The 27,399-nt window shown below is 41.8% G+C and overlaps 1 protein-coding gene across 2 annotated transcripts in view; it reads right to left on the bottom strand.

Annotated features, from left to right (window-relative positions):
- Positions 1-27,399, bottom strand: part of TIAM1 (TIAM Rac1 associated GEF 1) — a 261,371-nt gene that overhangs the window by 193,305 nt on the left and 40,667 nt on the right. For both annotated transcript variants that reach the window (XM_072994076.2, XM_072994078.2), the window contains exon 2: positions 9,019-9,117. The gene's annotated coding sequence lies outside the window, so the exon portion shown is untranslated. The remainder of the gene's footprint in view (positions 1-9,018; positions 9,118-27,399) is intronic.

Below are 27,399 nucleotides of genomic sequence, written 5' to 3'. Positions count from 1 at the left end.
AGGGCAGGGTCTGATGATGTATATTCCACCTGCCCTAGAGGAGGATATTCTGTAAATTCTAGACGATAGCCTGAATAAACAATGCTGAGAACCCAGGAATCTTTTGTGATGGCGGACCAGTTTTGAAAAAATGGCCGAAGTCTTGTTCCTGTAGTGGGAGTTGACGTGATTATTGGTGAGTCAAAGATAATTCTTGTGTTTCTTTGCAGGAGGTTTATAAGACTGGCGCTTGTGCGACGACGGCTGGGAACGGTAAGTGGATGTCGCAGAGGAGGCTGGCGATGATCTCGCTGGAGGCTGATTCCTAAATTGTCTATATTGTGATGATTGTTGACCATATTGGGAGAAAGGCCTTTTCCACTGGTATTTGTTGAATCTAGGCTGCGGCTGGATATAATATGACTTGGCAGTCTTTTTAGCCTTATGCAAGTCCTCAAGATGGCTATCAGTCTTTTCACTGAAAAGGCCAGAGAGATCAAAGTGCAAATCCTCCACTTTCGTCTTTACATCATCAAGAATATTGGCTGCACACAGCCAGGCATGCCTGCGCAAAGTAACAGCTGAAACTAAGATTCTAGCTGCAGCCTCAACCGAAAGCCTAGTGGCAATCCGCTGGTGCTTGGAGACAGTTTGGGCTTCCTCGTATGTGTTCAAAAAGGCTTGCCGAGACTCCTCTGGTATCAACTTTAAACCGGGCAGTATCCTGAGCCATAGCTGTTTCTGATATGCTCCTAGGGCCGTTTGATAGTTAGCGACACGCAGTATAAAAGCTATTAAAGAATACAGCCTCCTTCCAATTATCTCCAATTTTTTCCCTTCTTTGTTGGTCGGAATGACATGAGCCTTGCCTGATGGCTTAGCACAGCTGGTTTCTACAATAAGGGAATTAGGGATAGGGTGCTTGAGTAAAAATTTGGCATCATCCCCGTAAATCTTGTACATATTCTCAGTACGTCGAGGTAAAGGTATGGCAGCCGACGGCTGCTCCCAATACTCCTTGATGATATTTAAGAGAGCCGGTAGAAAGGAGAGACTAGGCAGGGGAGATTGCTCTTTCTTAATGTCTCCAAATATAAGGTCCTCCTCCGGGGGAGCGGGCTCGTCAACGCGGAGCTTTAAAGCTTTGGCCAGTCTAGATAACATTTGCGAATAAGAGGAAAAATCCTCTGAAGGGGACGAATCGTGTGGATCGCCTGTATCTGATCCAACAGTCTCCCCTACCGGCAGTTCTTGTGGTTCCGGTTGTGGTGGAACATCAGGTTCAGAGTCGGAAGGGTGAGAGGAGAATGGGGCGTCCTCATCTGAAGAGGATTCATGCCCTCTCTTTCGACGCAGAGGCTGGCGTCGAGAGCTTCGGTCGGTGCCCGCTGAGGTGGAGGAGGTGCGGTCGACATCGAAGGAGGAGCAGGGGGGGATCGGCACAACCAGGTGCGGTAACGCTGGGACCGGGTGAGATTTACTGCCGTCGGCCTTGTGATGTCGACGTCGACGCCTTTTAACTGGGGTCGACATGGATGACGATGATGATGATAGGTAGACGTACTTAATCTTATGACGACGCTGAGGGCGATCGGTTGACGTCGAGGTCGAAGAAGTGGAGGAGCGTCGCCGACGGCAATGTTTACGGCGCCTATGCCGCGATTCCGACGTAGAGGATTTGTCGGAGGTCGACCTATGTCGACGGCGAGAACGGCGGTGCCTCCCTTCACTGTCTCGGCAGGGTGACCGATGTCGGTCCCGAGAACAGTGTTTCTTTTTGCCCGACTTCTTCCTCGGCGGCGAGGAATGATGGGAAGGCACAGGCGAAGGAGATTGAGCCAGAGAAGCCTGCCTGGTTGATACAGGGCTCAAAGTGGCTAAACCCAAGCTTGCAGTTGCCTGAACAAGCTGACTTGGCGTCAGTGAAGGAATGCCAAGGGGTAAAATAGGCTCAACTTGACGGGGAGGGAGCGAGACGGCCCCTTCCAACACCGAATCTTTATCCCTCGACGATTCCTCCAATATAGACGAAGGGAAGCCAGAGACCATAGGTGGAGTAGGGTCTTTAGACTTTCCCGAACCTTTCGCCTTTTGCTTTTTCGCAGGTTTGGATGATGAAGTGGCCACTTTGGAAGCGGACGTCTGTTTAGGGACCGCGGACTTTTTAGAGGGCTTTCCTGCCGGTATGTCCAAGGGAGCAGCAGATGAAGCTTGTGCTGCCGGTCCCTCTGGGGGGGAAAACAGATGAGGAAGCTGGGAGCTCCATGGAGGATGGTGCCGAGGCCGACAAAGCAGCATTCCACAGATGTAATTTCAATCTTTGCTGCCTCGCTTTCAAAGCGGCTTTCGTGAACGCTTGGCAATGCTCACAATTTTGGGGGGAATGGGACTCCCCCAGACAAAAAAGACACGTGTCGTGCCCGTCCTGGAAGGGGATCTTAGCGGAGCAAACAACACACCAACTACAGGGCCCCGAGGGTGGAGGAGGCATAGACCCGTAGATCACTAGGACAGCCGGTAAAAAGGGCGGGAAAAACTCACAGATCCCTGTACGGGGAACCGCAACGCCAACACAGTCTGAAATGCCCATAAAATGTCCATAAACACGCCAAAGTATTATATTCCAAGGGAATCAATCGAATAACGAGGAAAAAGGGAGAAAAAACAAGAGCTCAAGCCGAGAAGAACCACTTCACACGGCGGAGAAATGGAACTGAGGATTGGGCGGGCGGAGCATGCGCAGTATAGGTAGTCCTAACAATGTTTCTTTTGCAGAGCTCGAGAATATTCCGAGGAGACCAGCGCAGGTGCTGACTTAACCCTTTATTGTGTGCATTCACAGAAGACCACGCTGAAGAAACTAAGTTCACCCTTAATGCTTCCATAGGAATTAAGAGGAAAGAAGCAGCCAGGTGCTGCTAACCGAGTGCCATGGGTTAACAACATCTGGTCATCACCAAGTGTGACCACCTCTATAAAAGCTGAAGTTTTAACAGTTTGGTGGTCTGGAGCATTCAAGTGTGTGTTAACACAATGACAAGGAGGAAACACATCGGCAATATCGTAGTGAAGCAATTATTGCTGTCCATCAATCTGGAAAGCATTATAAGGCCATTTTCAAACAATTTAGTCCATCATTTTACAGTGAGGAAGATTATTCACAAGTGGAAAACATTCAAGCCAATCTTCTCAGTAGCGGATGTCCAAGGAAATTCACCCCAAGGTCAAATTGTGCAATGCTCAGAGAAATTTAAAAAGAAGAAGAAGAAAGAATTACATCCCAGACTCTACAGGCCTTAGTTAGCATGTAAAATGTTAAAGTTCATGACAGTACAATTAGAAAAAAGACTGGACAAGTATGGTTTGTTTGGAAGGGTTGCCAAGAGAAAGCTCTTCTCTTTAAAAAGAACATAGCAGCAAGGCTTAGGTTTGCCATGTTGCATCTGGACAAACCACAAGACTTCTGGACCAATGTTCTTTGGAAAGACAAGACCAAAGTGGAGATGGTTGGCCGTAATGCACAGTGCCATGTTTGGTGAAAACCAAACATCAGTACAAACACCTCATGTCAACTGTCAAGCATAGTGCTGAAGGGGTGATGATTTGGGCTTGTTTTGTAGCCACAGGACCTGGACACCCTGGAGTCACTGAATCGACCATAACCTCTCTGAATATGAAAGTATTCTAGAGACAAATGTTAGGTCATCTGTCCGACAGCTAAAGCTTGGCCAAAACTGGGGTCATGCAACAGGATAAGGATCCCAAGCACACCAGCAAATCTACAACAGAATGGCTGAAGTAGAAAAGGTGCTCTAGTGGCCCAGTCAAAGTCCAGACCTCAACCCGACTGAATGTTGTGGCTGTTAAGAAAGCTGTGCATAAACAAATGCCCACAAACCTCAATGAACTGAAGCAACATTGTAAAGAGGACTGGGCCAAAATCCCTTCACAACAATGTGAGAGACTGATAAAGTCATACAGAAAACAATCACTCCAAGTTATTGCTGCTAAGAGTGGTTCTAGAAGATAATGAATCATAAAGTGTACTTAGTTCTTCACACATGGCTTCTCCATTTTGGTTTATTTTTGTAAAATAAATCATGACAGTGTAATATGTCATATGCTGTTGTTCATCTGAGGTTGTATTTAACAAATTTTCAGAATTGCTAAGGAACAGATGGTTTTTATTATGTCCTGCTACGTAAAAGCAAATTCAGAGAGGGTGTACTTTCTTTTTCACATGACTGTATCTGTGGTGCTAGGTCTAGGGCTATTATTAGCCATATCTGGTTGCTAAGGAAGGCTTTGGTAATGACATGCATCAGCTGCAAAGCAGAATCTGATTTGCAAGAAAAGTTGGAGGACTGGAGAAGTTTAAAATTAAGGTAAAAGGAGGAAAGTGTGAGAGTGTATTTATGGACAGTAATCACATAGAAGTTCATCAGTGGAATGCACTTATTTATTTATTTATGAGACTTGTATACCACCCAGAGTAGACATGTAGATGGGCCATATAAAAGTCTAATAAGTAAATAAATAAAATCAGTAGAATTGAAGAACCCCTACCCTCATAGCAGATAATCCTGCAAAAAGTTTTTATGCTACAAGTAGCCATCCTTTCTAGGACAAGAAAAAAGGTGATCCTTCAGACAATCAAATATATGCTGAAATGAAGTTTTATGTCCTATACTGTACTCTTGCACCGATGACATGTAATTTGTCAGAAGAAAGACTGGCAGGTTTTTACTGTTGCTGTTCCTCCTACCCATCTATTCACATGTCAGGGTTCAAATAAGGCTTACTTCCAGACAGGTAAGCAATTGGCACTATACATGTGAAGGAGTAAGCCATAATGAAAGTGAATCTTCTAAACTGCCAAGCACAGACCAAGCCATCTACAGGTTAAGTGTCCCATGGTTCCTTTCATTCAGTTGTGCCCACCCTTCACTAACTGGATAATTTAGTTTGTATTATCTCAGGAGCTTTAGAAAATGTACTCTTTTGACCATTTTGAAATCACCCTGGTAGGCAATGCATCCATTTTTCTCTTTGTTTGAGACTGCACCAACTTACTCCATTGCATCCTGTCCAAAAATTGGACTTTGTTCTTTTGCTACAAAAATAACCCAAGCTATTTCACATTTTGTTCACACTAAAGCCTATTGATGCTATTAATATCTTTCATGGAAAAGCCATTGCCATCTGCTGAACCAAAACAGTAACTTTGCTTTCCAGAACATCTTCCATTTGAGCAGTGCCGTATCTAAGCAAGGCAGAGCAGTAAGGAAGTATGCATGTCAAATTTTGGAAACTGTCAAACTATTCTTTCTGGATGAATGCCTTTCATGGCATAAGAAAGATGCAGTAATTAAAAGAATAGTTCCCTCGTGGCCGATAAGAGAAGATTTAATTATCCGTTCAGCTACTGAGGATGAGAGTCATATAACATTATGTATTTCTCCTCGATTACATTGTACAGCTGGCATCTAACAAAATTTAGCAGTTTTAAGTGTGTTTTGTTGGGAAGTCAAACCAGAGAACCATAGAAGCCTCTGCAGTAGGAAGATTAGCTAGTAAGTGAAGTACGGTGCACACATGTGAGAAAGAGACAGCAAATGGGGAAAGAGGAAGAAGACGCTCAAATGGCCATTTCACATTTCAAAATTTCATAGCCATCATTCATATACTCTTGAGACAGACCCACATTTGGATTTTGGCAGGAATTAACATGGCAATTATGATCTTATACAGTGGTGCCTCGCTTAGCGATTGCTTCATTTAACGATGTATTCGCTTAACGATGGGTTGTCAAACTTGGGTTCAATGCATTCCAATGGGGGAGAAAAAAATTCACCAAAAATTAACGAAGACTCAGAACATATCCAAATTAAGTTTGTACACATTTTAGAAGGTGCACTAACGATTCCAAGCACTTAAAACAGTTTTTGAACATTTTAAGACACTTTAAAAATAGCGAAAAAGGACATCGCAAAACCATTGAAATGCACTGAATAGGCTTCAATGCATTCCAATGGGGGAAACATTGTATCGCTTAGCGATGTTTCCTATGGCGATTTTCGCTTAAGGATGGCAATCCGTTCCTATTGGAACGGATTATCTGGTTTTCAATGCATCTATGGGAAAACATGTTTCGCTTAGCGATGTTTTCCCATAGCGATGTTTTTTTTTAACCAATTAAAATCGTTAAGCGAGGCACCACTGTACTTAGGTTTTTGCTAGAAGAAAAAACATATAAGTTCATAAAACAAGGAATATCCAACAATACTGATGAGACAAGTAGCAAACGTACTTGCAGTTAAGAACACCAATTCTAAGAGGGCAGAAGAAACTCTTCAATAGTTACAAATAATTCGACAAGCACTGTTGGTATCTTTCCTGCCTGGATAGCTCAATGGTATAGGAATCTGGCTGTCAAGCTAGAGGTTGGGGGTTCAGTTCTCCACTGTGCATCCCAGAAGAGACAGCCATGGCACTTAGAGGACAAGCTCCACAGTCCCAGGGCACCTCTAGAAGAAGGGAATGGTAAACCATTCAGTGTAATCATTGCCCAAGGAACCCTGAAAAGGGTCACCATGACTCAATCAGAATAGGCTTGGTGGCATACAATTATTTTTATTATCAGTGTCTTTAGAAAATGATTACTTGTTCAGTTTCTCTCTACCATGCAACTATTGAGGAGAAACACACATTTTTACCCTACACAACTGGGAGTCACTTAGTGTATAAATACAGTGGTGCCTCGCTAGACAATGATAATCAGTTCCACTGAAATCGCTGTTTAGCGAAATCATCGTCTAGCAAAAAGCATTCCCCCATTGGAATGCACTGAAACCTGTTTAATGCATTGTCTAGCGAAGATTGGCCATAGGAAAGCTGCTTTGCAAACCGCCGATTAGCTATTTAAATCGCTGTCTTGCGAAGCTTGGGTCCCGAAAACACCCATTTTGTGAGTGCGGAGGGAACTGTCAAAATCGTCATCTAGCGAAAATCGGTTTGCAAAGCAGGGACCAAACACTGTCCAGCGAAATTCCCCCTTAGGAATCACTGTTTTGCGAATCGCTATAGCAATCACAAAAAGTCAATGTCTAGCGAAAAAACTGTCATGCGAGGTAAATGTCTAGCGAGGCACCACTGTACCAGTATCAAACGTTACGTCGAAATAAAAACGTCATGAAGATTTTAATGTATTATTGTTTTAGACATTGATCTAAGAACAGGAAAAAAGAATGGCTGAAATTCAAAAGAAATATATAGTATTATTCTATGGACCTGCTGTTCAAAATATCAGATGCTTTAAAAACAAAACACTCAAAGCACTTGGGGGGAAGAAAGGACAGAAGTGAGGTAGGGGCAAGAAACAACTGTCAAGAAAAAATAATGTAATCCATTTTCATGACTAAGTTAATAAATTCTTATGCCAAATTGAGAGGGATGGTACTGAAGGGACATATTGTGATTGGAAAACATGACACTTAGAGGACAAAGGATTCAACATAACAGTCTTATTTGTCACATATAATTTCCAAGTGCTTTTCTCTCATACTTGTACAGTATATTATATTGTGCAATATAGGTTTATACATGCAAACAGCTAAAGAGTAAACCTATCATCTGTTTAATGGTGAGGTGAGGGTTAGTTTTTGAAATGACAAAACTGTTCATAGTTAATTTTTTTAGCAGCATCTATAACATCATACATGTGGTCAATTAACCACTAATCTCTATTTAAAGGATGGGTTACTGTGGCCATGGAAGTGTTGTTGAATAGCAGCACCCATGACCCATCACCATTAGCAACGCTGGCTATGATCAACACAGTTGGAGTTGCAGTGCAACAACATCTGGAGGGCCCTGGCTATTCAGCTCTGCTTTATTTAGACACAAGGGTTAGGAGAAATATTATGAGAGATCAAGGTTTAACAACAAGTAGAAATCCAGCTGTCAACTGCTCGATGTTCATTTTACCTCAGACATTCTTACATTTTGCATCTATCAACCCTGCAAGTATTTGTATGCTAAAGCTGGCGAGAAAAGAGTGCTTAAAAGGATTGAGAGGAAGAGGCCATCTGGGCCATAGATTATGCCACCACTGTGTGAAAATGGTTCACCAGATGAAGACTTAGCAGACACGTATGGCAGCTTAGCTCACCAGATGAATACTTACTACGAAATGGATGTGCATTAATTCTCACAAATAGTAGGAGAATGCATCTATCAAATACATGTAGGAGTTAAATGTTCCCTTCTTTGGGGAGAAGAGGAGGAGACAGACCAAGGAAATGATGGATGGCCAATGTTGGCCTCTAGGTAAATGTGACAGAAGGAAAAGGAAACAGATGGTCAACACTCTTTCGTCCTGCCTTGCGCTGAAGCCATGAGGACTGTGTCACAGAGACACAGTTACAGCTAGTGTTAGTCTAATATAAGCTCCACATTTCATAAGTGGCCCATTTGTAATAGTTTGCATCCACGGGATGACCTTTGGAATTATCCTTGTGGAAAGGTATTGTGCTGGATATAAAATCTACATAACACTCTATGTGGAGAGTGAAGTCCACAAAACACTAAATTTTTGAGTTGTTTCTGTTCACAACTATTCTCTGCACCTAAACTTATTATTATAATTCAGTCTGAGCATCATTTAGGAACTGTCTGGAATGGAAAATATCCCTTACTTCAAGTGGCTATAATATTTTTGACAATTATTGACTAAAAATGAGTCATCTGCTTTAAGCCTTCAGACCCATCCACCCCCAATTTTCTTACCAAGTAGTCCTTTCTTTTCCATAAGACAGGACCACCATTTCTCTTCTTAAATCTTCAGTATTTAACTGGTTGATCCTTTCCAAAGTTCTCATGACTCATAAAGAGATGTTTATACTGCTGAAGTGTTCTTTCATCTCTCAATGTATTTTTTATCCCACATAGCAGAATGTATCCCACATGGCAGAATGAGAAACCGGCAAAGACTTATCCAGTCTTAACAAGCACCTTAACTTTAAAAGATCTTCTATTTACCTTGGCTTTACGTAAACAAAGAGCTTCGGAAGGCATTATACGTACTAGCCTGGGAAATAGGAAATCCCGCCATCGTCACTTCACTTCACAGCTTTAATTCTGTAAAACAAAGTTACACAAAAGCCATCAATGCACACTGCATGTGCCGACCTGCACATCTTAGTTCTAGTCACACAGCAATTAAACTGTCAAGGCAGCAACCAGCAAGGAGGAAGAGAGAGCACACAAAGGAAGTCTACTATTTGAGGTTTTTTTCAGAAAGAAAGAAAGAAAGAAAGAAAGAAAGAAAGAAAGAAAGAAAGAAAGAAAGAAAGAAAGAAAGAAAGAAAGAAAGAAAGAAAGAAAGAAAGAAAGAAAGAAAGAAAGAAAGAAAGAAAGAAAGAAAGAAAGAAAGAAAGAAAGAAAGAAATTATCTGAAAAACACTTTAGAAAATATGATTATAACGAGGGATTTGAAATGGTTCACTTATTTGATTGGTTCAATATATTCAGGGTCAGCAAGGCTGCTACCCCAAGTAGCGAGCACCAGGAGGGACAAACTGCACTGTTCCCCGACACCTCTTTCCTAGTCCCCATGCCTCATTTTGCAGCTGCTACCACCACCCTCACCTTCTCTTCCTCCATCCACACTGCCATTAGTATAATCCCTTGCCAATGTGCCTACCTATCCCAAGTACCTTCTCTGCAAAGAAACACTGACAATACCAAGGAGACAGCATGTCGGGTCAAGACCCTGGCCACAGCTAGCATTTTTTACGAGGATAGATCCTCAGAGCAGGTAAGCAAGCACCAAGGTACGCAAGGTAGCAGCGGTAAAGGGAGAAGAAGGTGGCAAATGAGAGGAAGATGAGGTGAATTGACATGGCACATCTTCTCCTACCACAGCAGGGGAGTTCCAGATGCCACTGTTTAAATTTTTCAAAATATGTTAATATGAACAAGATAATTCAAAATACATGTTTACCCCTTTTCTGTATAAAAAGCTGGAGGGAATGGTTGGTAATGAGTAATGCAAATGACCATGACTTTCATTTTAAAGAAGGAAATGGCCTATATTTGCAAAGCACTGGGGTTATTTGCAAAGTGATCCAGTACAGTGTCCTTTACTATTCTTTCTTCCCAGCCTCAAGAACTTTGTGGCTGCAGGATAACTTCACCAAATTCACTGTGACTCACTTTTTCTCATCATGCCCTGTATGGCTTCTATCTAAGTTATCTGAAGCATGGTATCTCCCCATATGATCCTGCCCAGATCTTAAAGAAGCAGGCTGGACAGCTCAGTGACCTGGAATACTTGAATGCAGAGACAGGAGGGTGGAGTTTGATCCTCCACCACACCTTCCAGGAGAAGAGCCACCCTTGAGCAAATGACAAGACTGCAGAAGGCACCATCAGGAAATCACTTCCGATTACTTTTTACCTGGAAAACTTTAGACCTAAGTTGGAATCAAGTTAATGGAACACAATTAAGATCCTCAGAAAACACCATTCCTCTCTATCCCACCATCTTCTGATTCAGGTTCAGTGAGAAGAAGAGACAGGGCCTTCTTGGTGGCTGCTCCCAGGCTTTGGGATGCCTTTCTGAGCAGGCTGACCTATCGCCATCTTTACTGTCCTTCTTCCAGCAGGCAAAGACATTTTTATTTAAACAGGCCTTTGGCCACTGATCAGTTTGGGGTTTTTTAAAAATGATTTTAATAATCATTTTTGCATCAATCTGATAATTTATTTATTATTTTAACACTGTAATGTATTGTATTTTTAGCTGAAAGTATTTTTAAGCATGTATTGTAAGCTGCCTTGGGAGAAAGTTAGAAAATCAATCAGTCAGTCAGTCAGTTAATCAATCAATCAATCAATCAATCCACTTTGTAAATTAGAGTCTGTCTTCATTCATCTTCTAAAGGTTTTCCAAGGGTCTTCAAGTAATCTGTACAACAAGACCCTTGACAAGCTTAGTTACTTCTCTTAAATTTTTTCACTTTGACTTAAAGCATATTCCCTTGAGTGCCTACCCTTGGTAAATTGTTGCAACTCCATAGATCAGGAAAACAACTTGTAATAAAGGATTATCAACCATTAATAAATAGAAAATATCAGATTGCTCCAAATCATACGAATTTGTACAGATTGCACTTGACAAGCTGTATAAATGGGGTGTACATGCTTCAAAGGAAAACTGAAGTTCTCTGAAAATATCTGTTCCCTGAGTAGCAAGAGCCCCTTGAACTCATGCATATAGAAGCCACAAGGTCACAGATGACTGCATTTGTGTTAAGCTCAATGAGAGGTCATTAGGAAATTTTACAGAAATCCATTGCACGGTTTGCTTAACAGCACAGAAACTTCAGCGTGCGTATGACCTACATTACGAGATAAATGTCTATACCGAAAAGAAGTAGACATTTATGGGCCAGCTTTAATGTGTACCAATGCAGGGAGCTCATACACAGCGACTAGGAGCAGCAATTCTACAGTAATAGAAGGATCATATAGTCTCTAAGAAAAAAAAGGAATGGGCATGTTAGCAAACACAAAAATTGAGAACAAACTACTTAACAAACTGCTAGAGTCCTACCAGCAATGCAGACACTCCAAATTAAAGCTACCAACATTTACTTTCTGGTAAGGGTCACTTACGCAGCTGCAAGTGGAAAATATTCAAGATGTATGATTAATTACTGCAATATAGGATTTCTCACTGGCAGCTTTTATTAACGTTTCAGTCAAGGAGAGCCTGAAAACCACATTCACTCATATCAAGTCAGAAGCTCTCCCTGGATAATAGACGACCACATGTCATCCATCTCAGAAGACGTTTTTAGACATCATGCTTATGAGGAAGAGAGGAGTGCTCACGGACTATAATTATAGTTGTTATGTACCATCAAGTTGTTCCAGCCCCATCAGATACCTATGATAGGACCAAACTCGGAAACTTGAGACCATGGCTTTCTTTAGTGCAGTGGTGCCTTGACTTATGAACACCTTGACCTACGAATGTTTTGACTTACGAACAGCTCCATTCGCAAAAATTTTGCTTTGACTTGCAAATGGAGCTTTGATTTACGAACGGAAAAAGGCAGGAACAGGGGGCAGGAAATTCAAATATACTAACCGTTGGTGGTGAAGAGGCTGCTTCTTTGTAGCTCTTTCGCCCCAACAGTTCGGCAAAGGGATACGGCGGCGGGGGGTCCGGCCAGGAGGCGAGGACCCATCCCAGCTGGGCTCTGGCTCCCGGCGCTGGCTCCGTCCCCGCTGCTCACTTCCCGGCCAGACTCCGGGAGGCAGAGCCCAGCTGGGAAGCAAGCAGCAGAGACAGAGACAGCGCCGGGAGGCAGGAGGCCAGGAATTTCAAATGGTCTTCCGGCCGGGCTGTACCTCCCAGCACTGGCTCCGTCCCCACTGCTCACTTCCCAGCCGGGCTCTGCCTCCCGGAGTCTGGCCGGAAAGTGAGCAGTGATGCTGCCGGAAGGGAAAGCTGGGGCTCCGGAGGAGCAGGAAGAGGCGGCAGTGGAAGCCTCCCAGCAGTGGTGGTGGAAGCGTGGGAGGCCTCCTGGCCGTGGCAGTCACAGTGGCAGTGGAAGCCCAGGAGACTTCAGACTGGTAAGGTATTGCTTTTTCCTTTTTAAAAAACTGTTCTGGGTGGGGTTTGGAGGGTGGGTTATATTTCTGTGCTCTGTTGTCTTGGTTTTGGATTTGTGGTGTTTTTGTTTTGTTTTGTTTTGTTTGCAGTCCCAGCATGGGACTTGCTCTGTTTATTTTTATTTTGGTGTGTATGTTTGTTTGTTTTTTTTAAATGCTGGGACGGAATAATCCCATTCCTATGCATTTCAATGGGAAATGGTGCTTAAGAACCTAAGAACGTTTGGATTTACGAAAACCATTCTGTTACGGATTAAGTTCATAAATCAAGGCACCACTGTAGGTCAATCTATCTGATGCTAGTCTTCCTCTTTTCCCACAGCCTTCCACTTTTCTGTGAATCAAGTCTTGTCATGAAATGCTGAATTTCAATACCCACAGCTAAGCCATTTTAGCTTCTAGGGATAGTTTGTGTCCAATTTAATTCAGAACCCAATTATTCGTCTTTCTGCCAGTCCATGATATCCAGAAAGCTCTTTTACAATGCTGCATTTCAAATACACAATTTTCAGCTTTGTCACTGTCCAGCTTTCACAGAATACATTGCAAACAAGAGTATCACAGTATAGATTATCTTTATTTTGGACTTTGTTCCAGCAACATATTCTTACAATTGAATATCTTTTCTAGTTCCTTCTGATCTTTTTCCGATTAATTTTTTGTCTGTAGTTTGAATATAGCTGTGAATGATAGTTACATTGATAGTCTTTCTGTGAAATCTAATACAATTCAGTTAAACATTACATTATCACCCATAACTGCTTGGACTATGTCTCACTATCCCCCATTAAAAAGCAAAAAAATGTGCTGCTTGTATACTGTCCCATAGTGCATCATGCACTGGGCAGTTTACAATTTTATTATGCAGACTACACCTTGCCGCCCACCCAACAGCAAGCTGGGTACTCAGTTTACTGACCTCAGAAGGATGGAAAGCTCTGTCAACCTCAAGCTGGCTACCTGATTGAACTCAGATCATGAGCGAAGTCCTCACTATGAGCAGTACTGCAGTTTAACCACTGACCCAAGAGGCACACCATTTCTTCTCAATTTGTCACTTTCAGAATTGAACAGTGTAATCATCTTATCAAAGAAGTCCTATTCAATCCACTTTATTTGCTCACACCAAGCACTGCAATGCTTAAACACTCATATTTTAACTATACTGCATAGCTTCAAAATTTCTTTTATATCTGTGCATATCAACAGCTAAATGTCTTTTCATCTTTAATCTGCTTACTGCATTGGGGACAGTAATATTCATGCTTATTCTTCGCTCTTCCTCTATAGCTGATGGTAGGCCTTCTGACCTGAGCGTCCAGCACTACCTCTTTGATCCAACCTGGGAGGTCTTCAAACCAAATATTCAGAACCGATTTACCATTGCCTTCTCCTGCCTAATAAGGTAACAACAGGAATTAGCCTGAGTGTCAATGCTATTGTCTATGAAAAGAACTCTGTCCATGTCACTTTCCATTACTGCTACTGAGCAGTAACTTCTAAAATTTCTCCACCCCAGCATCACCGGCTCTATGATTACTCTTCTGCTGAAGCAACCATGAATTCCTAGGAAGGATGTGAGCATCTTAGTCTGGTGCTTCAGCTTTGACAATTCCGCACTGGTTGACACTGACAGGAGTCTGGACTCAAAACAGAGTCTGGTCTCCTTTCACTTTCACTGTCAGCTCCCCTGCATGCAAGAAGGGGCTCCTCACAATAAATGTCTTCCTGCATGCATTGATAAGTTGCACATTTTTTTCTGTTAAGAATAACAATTTCATGCTGCATGTATGTATCTACAGTATTATTTAATTCAGTATAAGCCCAGATTGCCTGGCACTCAGCAGGGAGATTCATTCTGCCCACTCACCTCATGGGCTGGAGCTCAATCATCAACAGAAATGGCATATCAGGAATTACCATGTACTAACCAGCCCAGTTTGGAAGCAGCTCATGCTAGAGGAATCCGGGCACCTCTCCACACTTTTCCCTGACATGACATTATTTTGTATGTGTAAGGAAGATATAGCCTTCTACCTCCCACATAGAAATACAATTAACCCATGAAGAGGACCAATTAGAGGTCTCCGCCAAAGAATTTGCTTTGACCTTTGATAACCTCCTCCTAACTTTGTAGCTTCACAAAATCATTTTGTGAACTAGATGCTGACAGCAGGCCACAGACTGTCCATTCATGGTGTAATTTGTATCTCTTATCCCAAGTGTATCATTTGCTCAGCTGAAGTGCAATTTATATGCACTCAGTTCCATTGTTTTGAACCTTTCCAACTCAAAATTCAGATTAAGAGGTCAAAATACCTTTTATTCAGTCTCTGTGCTGCAAAACAGGGCCACAGATCCACCCATAAGACTCCCATTCTGGGAATCACTAAAAAAATTAATTGTAGTGCAAACAAATCCTGATAATTCATGTTAAGAGTTGCCACAGAGCAGGCAGAACCTCAACAATAACTTCAACATCAGTTGTCAATCTCAGCAAAAAAAATTCCATTCTAACCCAAGTCTGACTTCCAAAAATCCTTCCAATTAACCTTTCCAAAAGAATTTTTTAAAGGATGATCTCCATACTACCCAGTTTGGTAATTCTAGTTGAGGCAGCTCCTACTGTGCTTAGGTTGGACACTCTCTTACCCACAATAAAGGCTTAAGAGGCAAGAAATGTGGACCTGGAAAACGCATGGGATTAAAAATGTCACTTAGCAGATACACAGTTCTGTGTTCTGGTTTATAATCCAAGTTTGTAGATTTTAGCCTTTGACACAAATTTGCAGAAGCATTCACCATGAACAACTGTAACTTTTCATCTGGTGAAAGCACCCTGACAGATGTAGAGCCCCATTCCTCCAGCTGAGGGAAGCTTCACTGATACTGTAGTAAGGAAGCAACTTCCCAAGTTACTCAGCCCTACAGTAGCAGGAGATAAAAGGACAATCTAAAGATTGAGGCTCACTGCCGGTGTTATGTGGCTTTTGGGCTGCCTAGAAAGCTGTGCTTTACAAGTACAATGGTGCCTCGCAAGACAATGTTAATTCGTTCAGCAAAAAACATCTTGTGAAAACATCGTCTTGCAAAACATGGTTCCCCATTGGAATACATTGAAATCTATTTAATGCATTCTAATGGGGAAAAATCGCCATCTTGCAAAAATCGTCCATAGAAAACATTGTCTTGCGAAGTGCCACAGCGATTGCAAAAACCAGTCCTGTCTTGCGGATTAATCGTCCCGCGAGGCAATTGTCTTGCGAGGCACCACTGTGGCTCAAAAACTCAAGAGTAACTTCCAAGGCAAGATCACAAGCCTTTCTGCTATGAACAAGGGCAGGGAAAGAGGAAGAGTCTTGTCACAGAAAAACTGTTAGTGGCCTAATTTCAGTTTCAGCCACTTTAACCTCCCCTCCTCCACCACCCCAGATGCAAAAAGGTGGCTGATAGCTTCAGATTGGAAAAAGAGTATGTTACTCTGAAACACAGTAAGAGGACATTATTCAGGGAAGATTCACAAGCACTGTCCTCATGGCTGGCAGGGTATCTGGATCTAGTTGTACAGCACAGAATCATATCTTGGTAGAGGACTCTTTCCCATCCTTCCCTTTCACACATCAAACTAACATACAATCTTTCAAGAACAAATATACCTTAGCCACCAAAAAAACCGTTGTGGGGGTAAGAGAGAAAAGAGCTACTAACAGGTACGAATGGATCTCGATTTTTTTAAAGTTCCTCTTCTTGAAGTTGTTTGTTTGTTTGTTGGGTTTGTATAGGTAAAGGTAAAAGTTGCCCTTGACATTTAGTCCAGTCATGTCCGACTCTAGGGCACAGTGCTCATGCTTGTCTCCAAGCTGTAGAGCCAGCGTTGTCCATAGACAGTTTCCGTGGCCATGTGGCCAACATGACTAGACACAGAACGCAGTTACCTTCCCACCAAGGTGGTACCTATTTATCTACTCGCATTTACATGCTTTTGAACTGCTAGGTTGGCAGGAGCTGGAACAAGTGGCGGGAGCTCACTCCGCTGTGTGAATTCGATCTTAAGACGGCTGGTCTTCTGACCTTGCAGCACAGAGGCTTCTGTGGTTTAACGCACAGCGCCACCACGTCCCTTCTAGGGACTGCCTCATTAATGAATATCCACTACTCATGTTTACAGAATAAAACATGATCCTCAACTGCACCCTGATCTATATCAACAGATTCAGTATATCAATTACATTCAGTATCACCACACCATGATATTACCATTGCCAGCTAGAAGTCACACATGTAGAGGTGTATGTTCAGTTGTATGGGTCAAAATTGTACAGATCTTACTTCAGTGACCACAAATGGTTTCTTTACTCTCCTGCTTGAGACTGCAAAAACAGATGAGCTGTGATACCACAGGCAGGCTATAACACATGGCTGACAAGCTTTCTTCGGCAGGTTGCAGGTTGCATAAGTCTTCCAAGTGTGCGATTCACCAACCCACTTGCCTTGGTGAAATGTTCCTTATTAACTACACGACAAGTGACAAAATTGTAAAGATGAGTAAGGCAACATCTTTTACCAGTATCTGCTATGCTAATAATTCAACTTGCCTAGAATTTTTCAGGTGAGAAGAACCTGTTTGCTGTAGGAAAAAAAGTGGTAGAATATAATGAGTGAATCATAATGTTTCTTCTTCCCCAATTTAAACACAAATAAATCCTGCTGTTTTCTTTTCTGCTGTTCAAACTGGATGTGTTATCAAACAAAGTAATATGTGATGTAATATTAAGTACAGTATTAAGAAGGAAATCAAATGGCATGAATGATTCTAATCACCTCTAATACAGGGTACTCAAGTGAAGTGGTCATATAGCTTTGTCAAAATGTATTTTGGTTCCACCGGTGGTGGTGGTTGTGAAAAGGCTCAAAGTACATATGCTGCTAACAAAGGCAACCTTATGAGGTAGGATTCATAAACTACGTCTTTATGTAACCTCGTATGTCTGTGACTCATTTATGGGGGAGTGCTTACCATGGAAACAGAAGATAAGTTGTTTTTGTTGCAACGAAGTACACATACTGTGGGGTGGGGAGATATTATCAATAGCAAAAGAGTGTCTTCTCCATTGTTTAAACACGCTTAATGCTACCCCTCTCCAAGAAGGCTCCGGAAACTCTCCTGTTTGAAGAAGACTTGTTCATGAAAGCTCACATTAAAATATAACAATTGGTCTTTAAGGTGCTACCATGTTTTTATCTTTTTTATTTGTTTTTTAATTATTATTATTTTATTTTTATATGCAGTATTCCATATGACTGCGCATGGCTCTTTTTTTTATTTCAAAAACAGACGGGGGACATGTTAAGGGTTGCTGCACTCAGAAGATGTGCTGAGATTTTGGGGCTTGCCCTTTCAGACTTGGATTTAGTGCGCCGCCCTGTCTCCTCATAAGTCATCACCTTTGAGTCACCGTTAGAGGAGGTGGAATGTGAAGATAAGCTTCTTCTACTCTGGCCCAAGGGGACTGCAATAGACCATAGCGTTGGGCCAAAACAACTGGTTTAAGTGAAACAGCCGTAGTCAATGAAGATCTGGAAAAACCACTGTCTCTCTTCACAAACAGAACAGAATCCCTATGCTGCAAAGTCAGTCAGCCCAATGGTATACAAATGGTTTGTCAACAATCATTCCTGTCTCAAGCATTTTGACATACAAAATTCGACACACTGATTTGACACAAAAAGGCCAAAATCCCCAGACATGGGAAAAGTTTACATTTGGGGGCTACACCTTCCATAATATCCCAGCCAGGATAGGTACTGATATTCTGAAAAATTGTCTAATACATCAACATTTTCCAATTTCCAAAAATTCCCCTGCCTAGAATAGCTTACAGTAGGTGCTGGTTTTCCATCACCTTCATCACCCTAAATCAATGACACCGGAATGGGGGGCACTGTAGGGGGGGCCACAATGGAAAGAATTCTTCCCTTGAGGAGACAGCCTTGGCTGCTCAGAACCTCTTTTTCCTACATGCTAGGAAAGTCAAACCAAGGAAAGTCAAACCAAGCACACACAAGGCTTCTGAGCAACACAGAGCTTCCTCCTCCCATATGCACTCTTGTTTGCCATTTCTCTCACAGGAGAAGCTGTTTCACAAAACCCAGTGAGATTCAGGAAGGAGGTGGTCACCTAACATGGCGAAACCTAATCCCTCAATTGTTCTCTGACCTGTCAGCTGACAAGTCCTACTCTACAAGTAAATGTTGCCATTATATGTAGTACTGTTCTGAAATACATTTGCACAGCCCTGAGAATTGGGATGCAGCAGTACAGTTCTCCAGTACTAGGACAGCCGGCAGGAGTGCCAGAACTTCTCCAATAATCCAAGTTAGTTCTACAGCCCGCCTCAAAATGGATTAAAAAACAAAGAAACTGGTCCTATCCCACAATGCTTTAGCAGTCTCGGTAGTCTAAAGAGTTGACACAGCTTCTCAATAAGTTTTTAAAAATGGAATTTTTAGAAGATTAAATTAAATCTGATTTGTGTTCCTTTCTAATAGCAACATTACTGAAAACATGAAACAGCGGGGTAAGATATCTAAAAGACTGATCCCTCCCATATGAGCCTGCCTGAAATTTGCAAACTTTAGAGGCTCTGCTGAATGCATGTCCCAGCATCAAGAGATGTTAGGTCGGTGAGTCTATGAAGCAGCATTCCAGTTTTGGATCACCCTTTCAAGGGAGATTAAATTGGTTGCAGATGGGAGGAAAACTGTTCTATTCCACTTGGCTTTGGTGCACTTAAATGCTGCTGTCTGTTTGTTGCGGGTTTTTTGTTGTTGTTGTTGTTATTTTCATTCTGCTTTAAACTGGTTGGTGAACATGCACTATTGTTTGACAGTGGACACCGGCTTGAAAGCACTGGCAGAAAGAAAAGTGACCTATTAATAGTTCCAATTAACAAATAAATATACAGAATCAGCACATTTTTTAGAAACTTCAAATTTTGTGTGGGCAAAGCATGGACCTTCAGAGGTTGTTGGGGGCCCCAGTGGCCTCAGCCACATGCACAATTATGATCTAGCCCCCATCCTTCAGCTTGTTTAAGCCAATCAGAATGAAAGTCTGGGACGGTGCAGCAAAATACACACTAGAAAGCACTTCAGGACTCACATGGCACAGGGTAAGAAGAAACCATGAATTCATACTAAGCAGTCTTCAAAAAGCATCCCCGCCCTTCTTACTTTAGAAATCATCAAGATAAAGCAAATTGAAATTAACCACCAGAGGTAATCACACCCATTTGTGTGACAGAACAAGGTGTTCAGCGCTAACAACATACAAAATTCAAGCACACAACTATTTCTCTGTTGAGATTTCTTTAGCACAATGCACTAGAAGGATTAACAGGTGAAGGGCTTGCCCATATTAGATAGCCTAGTGCAGAAAGTGACAGCTGCTTCTCATAAACAATGGGTCTCTGCTATGTTTACATTTCCCCTTGTCTTTTCTGGGCATCTATCACTTGGTTCAGAGCAGGCTTCTCTACATTTTTATTGCATATCAGGTTTAAAGAGATTACTAGGCACTTACTATAGAAATCAATGTTATTCTTACCTCTTGCCAAGAACTGAATCAATCCTCAATCTTGTGTGTATCACACTGTAAAACTGCATCTGTTTTTTTAAAGGGCATTTGTGGAGGGAAATGAATGAAGAATCCTATTCCATTTTCATTTACACCATTTATTTTTATTTCCGCGAAGGCTTTCACGGCCGGGATCTAATGGTTGTTGTGGGTTTTTCGGGCTTCTTGGCCGTGTTCTGAAGGTGGTTCTTCCTAACATTTCGCCAGTCTCTGTGGCCGGCATCTTCAGAGGACAGCAAACTGTTTGCTGTCCTCTGAAGATGCCGGCCACAGAGACTGGCGAAACGTTAGGAAGAACCACCTTCAGAATATGGCCAAGAAGCCCGAAAAACCCACAACAACCACTATTTTTATTTCACTTGATACAGTATATGCATGCTGTAGATTCTATACTGAATTAACAACTGAGATGCATTCACAAACTATCTAAGACACTTCTACAAAAGACGCAGGAAGTTAGAACTGAATTCCAGCTGCTTCAACACTTATATAGTGTTACAGATACCTCCTCTTCGTTGGAGATTCCTTGGAATTGTTTGGAGGACATTTTAGAACATACAAAGTTCTGCACCTGAAGACTACCAAAAGAGGAGAATGTTTATCAAGAAGTTCTGTCTCACCTTCTTCTCATTTCGATAAACTTGCCCTTCTGAGTAATGTTACATAGCATTCTGATAAAACATTTTGTGTGTTTAGTCGTTTAGTCGTGTCCGACTCTTCGTGACCCCATGGACCAGAGCACGCCAGGCCCTCCTGTCTTCTACTGCCTCCCGGAGTTGTGTCAGGTTCATGTTGGTTGCTTCGCAGACACTGTCCAGCCATCTCATCCTCGGTCGTCCCCTTCTCCTCTTGCCATCACACTTTCCCAACATCAGGGTCTTTTCCAGGGAGTCTTTTCTTCTCATTAGATGGCCAAAATACTGGAGCCTCAGCTTCAGGATCTGTCCTTCCAGTGAGCACTCAGGGTTGATTTCCTTTAGAACTGATAGGTTTGTTCTCCTTGCAGTCCAGGGGATTCTCAAGAGCCTCCTCCAGCACCACAATTCAAAGGCATCAATTCTTTGGCGGTCTGCTTTCTTTATGGTCCAGCTCTCACTTCCATACATCACGACAGGAAAAACCATAGCTTTGACTATTCGGACTTTTGTTGGCAAGGTGATGTCTCTGCTTTTCAAGATGCTGTCCAGATTTGTCATCGCTTTCCTCCCAAGAAGAAGGCGCCTTTTAATTTCAGGGCTGCTGTCTCCATCTGCAGTGAGCATGGAGCCCAGGAAGATAAAATTTGACACTGCCTCCATATCTTCCCCTTCTATTTCCCAGGAGGTGATGGGACCAGTGGCCATGATCTTAGTTTTTTTGATGTTGAGTTTCAGACCGTTTTTTGCACTCTCCTCTTTCACTCTCATTACAAGGTTCTTTAATTCCTCCTCACTTTCTGCCATCAGAGTGGTATCATCTGCATATCGGAGGTTGTTGATATTTCTTCCGGCAATCTTAATTCCGGCTTGGGTTTCTTCCAGTCCAGCCTTCCGCATGATGTATTCTGCATATAAGTTAAATAAGCTGGGGGACAATATACAGCCTTGCCGTACTCCTTTCCCAATTTTGAACCACTCAGTTGTTCCATGACCAGTTCTAACTGTTGCTTCCTGTCCCACATATAGGTTTCTCAGGAGACAGATAAAGTGGTCAGGCACTCCCATTTCTTTTGTCTGCCCTTTTCTTTGACATTTCTATTTCACTTGTCAGTTACTGGCCCAAATTCCAAATATTTAGTAATATAAAAGGATAATATGTACTACGTTTGAGACATAATGTGTACGGTGCAAGTGAGCAGCTTCAGTCGAACCATTACCCATACTGTAGGAACCTGTATCCATGGTTACCACTACCCGCAGTTTCAGCTGTCCACGGTCACTGCTGCAACCCAGCCCACCCTCTGCATGCATATTTGCCTCCTCTTCTCATCCTTTCCTCAACTCACACTCTCTTAAATGGGTTCGCTACTACTAGTGGTTTCACACATCTGCGGGGTGGGGGGAGGCTTGGAATTTATCCCCTGTTGATACTGGGATTCTACTGTACTGTATTTCTGACTACAAGTTTTCATACTTATGTTTCTCTTCAAATGCCACATACTAAAAGGAGACATGGAAACCAAAGCCCCTAAATTTGGGTTTCTGGATTGGCCTTGTGCAATTTACTATTAAGATTCTTAAGAGCTGTTCTAGATTTATTCATGTTGGCTAAGCATATGATTAAGAGGTTCAAGGAAGACCCAGCCCAGAGCAACAAATATTCATTTTTTCTTATCTAGGAAAAAGCAGTTCAATACACATATTGCTATAGGAAAGGTTAAGTTGACTGGATAAGCTCTGTGATTTAGATAACCAGCTGCAGAGCCAGCGGTTGGGAATTCAATTCCCCACTGTGCCTCCTGTGAGTAGAGCCAGCCTATGTGGCCTTGGCCAAGCTGTAGAGTCCCAGGGCGCCCGCCTCAGAAGGAAATGGTAAACCACTACTGAGTACTCTCTACCTGAAAGACCCCCCAAAAGGGCTGCCATAAGTCAGAATTGACTTGATGACATGATTACAGTATTAGCATACTGATAAAGTCAAGTCTACTATATATTAATTTATATCTACCACACAGTCAATCAGCATTATTTTCATATTCCGGTTCCAAGAAAATTACTGCTGAAGACTATCTTGCATTCATAAATTTTGGTTTCCAGAAACAGAGATAATTCTTATAACAAGTTAAAGACTTAACATATATATACGGTATAAGCTTTGGCAGTCCAGAGCCCACTTCATCAGATACAACTAATAGTTAATCAGTGACCCATTCACCAACACTCTTAAACTGGAACACGTTGCTAAGCAACCAATTTTTACTCCAGATACCTTCAAAAGCTAACATCGCAGTGAGCAAAAGTCAACAAATTATGCAGTGATTTTTTAATACAGGCAATATTCAGCACAGCTGTAAGAACATGCTGAAAAACTAGCTACCCTCAGATCCCATTTTAAGACATGAATGGCACAATCCTACTGTGCTTACTGAGAAATGTATACAGTGTGAAATGAGGTTTATTCCCTAATAAGAGCAGGGCTGCTATCTAAAGACTATTTTGCTATAATTTAAAATTAAAGTCATTCAACACATACAGTTGTAGCAACACCTCCATTTTAGAATATACTTATTTAAGTGCCCCAAGCTGCCTGGAGAGTTCAGTGAGTTCAGCAGAGCCAGAGGTTGGGTGTTCAATTCCCCACTATGCCTCTAGGAAGAAGGGCCAGCCAGTGGGGCCTTGGGTAAGTTGCACAGTCCCCAAATGTTCCTAGAATAAAGTAATATTAAACCACTTCTGGGTACTCCCTCCCTAGAAAACCTGGAAAGGGCCATCATAAGTCAGAAAATTTAATTATGAACTTAGAAATGTTTATGATGAGTATAATATTAGTTGCAATTGTTTTAAGGCATTCATATAGAGATATTAAACATATGTGAATTATAATATTGACTATGTAGATAAGATTGGACATGTAATATCTTCTTGTCTTTAGGAATGTTGATTTCTGATTACTGTATTGGCCATGTTTAGATCCTATTGGTAGAGAAGTACGTTGATTTCGAAGATTGTAAAATATGATACTCTGAAATATAATTGGATAGATGGAAATGCAGGAGAAAGAATCTATAAAAATTACTATAAATTTACTACATAAACTGATAAGAACAGATACTACACTTGATCTTAGCCGATGTTAGATATTGAACTAAATATTTGAAATAGAGACATGAAATATAATATGCATAGATACATATGGATATAGTACGGTTTAGTATGGGAGTAGGGCATAAGATCTGTTGTAGCCAGAATCATATAATGGGTAAGGTTGAAGATGAAATACCTCCCCGCTTATAGGTTTTGTTTGTTTTATTTGTCTCTGATTGTTCCATATGTTTTGTTTGTTTCATATGTATTTACTCTAAGTTTGATTCGTATGTGTTTACTCTAAGTTGTGTAAACTTTACTGCATTTTGGTTGCTTAATGCTTAGCTTTTATAAAATAACCTCAGATGTTGGGTTTTTGTTCAGATGCGTACCTATGTACATGCGTGATGGGGTGAGGTATAAAACATTTTTTCTACAGAATGTGAAGTTTGCTGGAAGAATTAAGTTGTTAATGGGGCCAGAATTCACAGATGTGTACCCATGGTGTTTTTTTTGTACCAGATGCCTTTTTTAGAACACAGCAAAAAGTTGTGGTTCCTCAACTTGCTACCTAAATAGATTGCTTATTTTCCTACAGCAGATGGGTGTTCTTACAGTGGGTTGTTCCTCCCAATCACCTTTAAGAGACAGGATCTAAGGACCAATCATTTTTCAGTGGTGTAACTGCTCAGGGACTGTGTTTTGGTCCAGACAAATGCCCATGTGCCTGGAAGATGATTAGGTGACCTTAAGTCCACTCAGCTAAAATGAGATGTGTGTGTTACATAAATAATTAAAAAGTGGGGGACAGAACTGACTTGATGGCACACATTATTATCGTCTTATATACGTCTTATATACTCATCAGTATTAAACAATCCAAATGTAAGTGTCATAGTCACTATCAAACGCACCCATTTAAGTGCCACTTTCACTATCAGACAATCGCTAGAATGGTAAATTTATGTTTCCTTGAGTAACTAATCATTTTAATTTTTTAAAGTCACAATAAATCTGTCTCAATCCTAGTGTGCCTGGGACTAGACGCTGGCACACTAATTTTAAATCCAAATTAACCAAAGCTTGATGCTTCCCAAGAAGCTGGGATTAGTTTTCCTTTGAACTGAAACCAACTGGAGACACTGGCATGGAGAGGAGGAAAGGCACAGTCTCTGCCTCCCATGTAACCTGGGGATCTTCATATTAACCATGCACTGCTGAAATGACCTGTTCATATTCCAAAGAGAGAGAGAGAATGAGAAGGACTCTTAAGAGAAGCAACAGAAATGGCAGCCCAAAGCAGCAATCAAAGAGTCTGCTTTTCACATGTGGGAAATCAAAGCATGTTGCGCAAATCCTCCCATCCTTCTTTTTCCAGCAAGCTCCCAGTTGAGGTTTCCTGAAGGAAAGGATAATAGAAGAGGCCTACATTAGCTTGGATGCGGCTGCTTAAAGTTATTTGTACACCTTTGCATAATAATCTCCAAGACATTCTCGGTTTTGCTAGCCTTTTCCAAAAGAAGAGCAGGTGAGGAAAGGAAAGGGGAGCGGGTTAGCTTGGACCTCCCTCATTTCTTGAAGATTTCCAGCATCAACACTGCCTTTTGCGAGGGAAATGCCAGCAGAAGGGAAGCACGAACACTAGGACGCTGCTGCTAGAAAACAACCTGTACAGTACAGTACTACAAGAGCAAATGTAGCTTTACCAGAAAACAAGCCTTGTTATGAGGAAGGTCAATCTTTGCCATCTTCAGGAAGGCTTAGGAAGGAATGTTGCCTGAAAATTATAAGTCCACAGGTTGGTGTTTTGTGCTACAGCTCTCAATAGTCCACATACGTGCCTGGGGCCAAAGTACAAAAACACAAATCTACACACCTTTACCAGAAACCCTGGGAAGCCACAGCCATTCAGGGTCACCAATACTAGACAGGCTGACAGTTTTTCTCATTTCAAGAGTACATTTACACTAGACCTGTACCAATATTACCAGAATGAATACTGTATCTAAAAATACTCTTTTGTGGCTAATATTTTTCAGAAGTTAAATATTTATATAGAATATGTAGAATGCACAAATTTAGTTGAGGTTTAAACAAAATGCAGCTTTGTGGAAACTAACAGAGAAATCTTTGCTACTATTTCTTACATAGCCCATTTTTGGGGTCTTTTATACTATTAGCCACCCCTATCAAGTTTTAATTTATATTTTTATATAGATATCTGTCTATATATAGACCTATGAATTACTAAAGCCACAGAGGCACACAGCCATTTCCAATTCCACCACTGTTTTCTAAACACACTCTTAAAGCAGCAAAGAAAGCACAGCTTTTTCTAAACATGAGGAATTTGTTGGACCTCAATGCCTGTATTTAAACACACGTTTCCAGTCCAGCGGTGTGTGCAAAAGGAAACATAAAGCCTCCTAGTCAGCACAAGACACCAGTCACCAGAGGTGCTGAAAATAGAAGTGGAAGGCAAAGGAAAAGAAGCCACATCTGGAGGCGGGGCTTTGTTGCGGTGCTGCCAGCAACTCCAGAGAAGAGCTCTCTGGAAAAAACTGGAACCCTCCGGCCCGGGATCCCCCTTTTGAAATGGGGATCAAAGGAGAGTCTAGAAGAAGTCTCTCTGAAGCAGATGGTGAGCAGCAGAAGGAGAAGAAAGGGAGGCAGACCCGGACTTTTTTCTTCTGAAGAAATCACCGTGCACGGACTGGAGCGGGCGCCATTTTTTGGCACTGAGCCGCGAGGAACCCTTTACTGGGGGAGAGGAGAGCAATCAATATAAACTAATAATATAAAACAAGTAAGTAAGCCGAAGCCTCTGATTTATGAAACAGCCTCATTAAGCTGAAATAAGAATGAAAATATTTGGCTGAAAGAATAAATGCAGCGGCGGGTTTATCTTATCAGTCTGACTCAAAAGCGAAACTAAGCTTCTCCAAGTGAACTCTTAAAACACCAGGCTGATTCTAAAGCCGAGAGTCTGAGATGGAAAAATAAATCTTATGTTTCTGGAGAAGAATCCCAGAGAGCAACACCGTCTGACTGGATTTAAGAGACTTCAGTGGATGCAGTGTGGCTGGGATACGTTACTCTTTGCCTTCTCTGGACTTTGGGAACTATAAATAATAGAATCTGGTGGTTTTCGGGAGAAGGAGCTGACGTGGCCGACTGGACTAAGGAGCATTAAGGGGTTAATGAAGATCACAAGACGAGCTCCAAGGACAATCTACTGGACAGTTTGAGACTTTATGATTGTTGTTTTGTTTGTCGGACTGCAGACCACGTGTGTCTAATAACAGAAGCTTGCTGAACCCAGGAGAAGAAGAAATAACTGCGTCACGGTTCTATTTGATATTGTATTTGCTGAGCTAA

Source organism: Pogona vitticeps, chromosome 3 (genome assembly GCF_051106095.1).
Source record: "Pogona vitticeps strain Pit_001003342236 chromosome 3, PviZW2.1, whole genome shotgun sequence".
NCBI lineage: Eukaryota > Metazoa > Chordata > Lepidosauria > Squamata > Agamidae > Pogona > Pogona vitticeps.
Note: the sequence above shows the minus strand (reverse complement) of the source record. Positions and strands in the feature narration are given on the sequence as shown.